Source organism: Penaeus japonicus, unplaced genomic scaffold (genome assembly GCF_977035675.1).
Source record: "Penaeus japonicus unplaced genomic scaffold, GWHDUDI00000001_assembly GWHDUDI00000020, whole genome shotgun sequence".
NCBI lineage: Eukaryota > Metazoa > Arthropoda > Malacostraca > Decapoda > Penaeidae > Penaeus > Penaeus japonicus.
Window position 1 is genome coordinate 14,469,188 of NW_028234422.1, and position 1,992 is coordinate 14,471,179.

The 1,992-nt window shown below is 31.5% G+C and overlaps 1 protein-coding gene across 2 annotated transcripts in view; it reads right to left on the reverse strand.

Annotated features, from left to right (window-relative positions):
- Positions 1 to 1,274: 1,274 nt before the first annotated feature.
- Positions 1,275 to 1,992, reverse strand: part of LOC122249065 (uncharacterized) — a 25,199-nt gene continuing 24,481 nt past the window's right edge. Inside the window, exon 16 of one of the 2 annotated variants that reach the window (XM_086548045.1) lies at positions 1,275 to 1,745. The gene's annotated coding sequence lies outside the window, so the exon portion shown is untranslated. The other variant, XM_086548044.1, reaches the window with a different exon arrangement.

Genomic DNA, 1,992 nt, shown 5'->3' on the forward strand with positions numbered 1-1,992 from the left:
CAGTTATCATATGACTAATAATCCAAAATGAATATTGGAACGTGTGGGGCCATTTATGCAATTCACTGAATATTTTTTAATAGACCACTAAAAAGAAGGAAAAATAAAGAAAAAATGTAATTGTCCATGTACATTTATGAAATTGGGATAATAGTAGTATTTTGTAGAGGAATGTGTGGCAAAGCATCAGCAAGAATCTTCTGTTCTTGTAGTATTATATATGTAATACTAATTAATGTATCCATTTCTTTTACATTGATTAAGAATAGTTCCTTTTTATTTTCATCTAAGCGAGAGAGAATTAATGAGGGTGTGATTGCGTGAATGACTTTGCGAGTTTTGTGTGTGTGTGTGTTTTCTTTTACACCAGGTAATATCCTGAATAGTTATTTCCAAATTTAAAAAAAGAAAAAAAAAAAGAATATTGCACACCACAGGGTGGTATCATTGCACACTCTACAGGTTAAGAAAGTCATTCCTTTCATCTATAAGATCTGGCTCTATTAGCTTATAGTAGGAAAAATAGTATTCAGATGTAAGTTTTGTTCAATTATTTTTTAAGGGTCTAGTTCTTACAGAGTGAAGTTCCAATTTCATATTTTCTTATTTGGGTATAGGCTCTTTAAGGGCTTGTTGAAAGAAATCAAGATTTAAGGGAAAAGTTATATACGTTGCTATGACAAAATTGTTTAGCATCATCAAGGGAAGATAAAGAAGTTAATGTGTTTCTGTACATGATGACAGGATATTGCCTTCATTTTTGTGAAAGAACACAAGTACGTCTGATTACAAGAAGAAATTATAAAGATGAATATTCATTGACTAATTATTCTTCCTTTCTTGATTTCATATTTGTATATTTTAGGATGTGATTCTCTTTGCTTATGTTCTGCACGTTCCCCATGCTGTTAATTGATAAGTCTGTAATCTGTAAATTATGAAACTGCCTGATTTGGTAATGATCATTGTAATAGCACTATTTTGAGTTCTGCCTAAGAGAGTAATGATAGATCTCTTTGTCTTAAACAGTACATGAATTTGATTTTGAGTTATGTAGCTTGTTTCCTGTGATTCCTCCACTTTTGATGATGGTTTTCATTTAGTTCTCGGGAAAGTGGAGCGAAACATGTCCAGAAAGTATTTTATAAGTGAAAAGTATTTTTTACTTCATTTGTGTCAGTTGATGGAGATTTTAATTAAGTAGTCAAATGATATATATATATTTTTTATAACACCAGTATTTTGCAGTAAGTAATAAGGTTTAAAAAGGGAAGTTGGCTTCAGTTTTTTATTACTCTTTTTTCTAAGAAGAAAGTTAAGGGTTCAGTTTATACAGTTGGATCAGGGATATTTCTCTTTAAAATCACTTTGTAATGTTCTTCTATCATTGTTATTGTAGTTTGTACTCTTTAAATAGAACTAATGTTCCTGGAGCTGTTAATTGTTAAAGACAAAAAAAAAAAATATAAACATGAATGTTAATCTTCTATTGTGTTTGATTGTTGTTCAAAGTTCATCTCAACATATATATTATTATATATCATTCTCAGATGTTATATTTTTATCTCTGAACAATAAAGGAGAGAATCCTACTTATGTTGTTTGATTGACATTTTTATTGTGTTCCTCTTTGTTTTGGCTGATGATAGAGGGCAATGGTGGATCCAGGATGAGGGGGCGGGGGTCTAACTGTGTAGTAAATGGGTATCAGCATCAAAGGTGATAGGGCATATAACCTAGGAAATCTGTGGGAGGAGGTAAGGAGATGTAGATGTGGTATAGGAGGAAAGGAGGTAGGGGTGCATGTATTTAGTTATGCTACAACATTATTATTTTACCCTTCTCCCAACCCCTCTTTTTTCCCCTTTCTAGAACCTCAGATCTTTTGACATAGAAATAGGTAATATATCACACTTGTATCATAGGTATGATGTCACTTTTCTTTTCTTTTTCTTTCTTTATTCATCAAACCTCAGATCTTTTGACATAGAG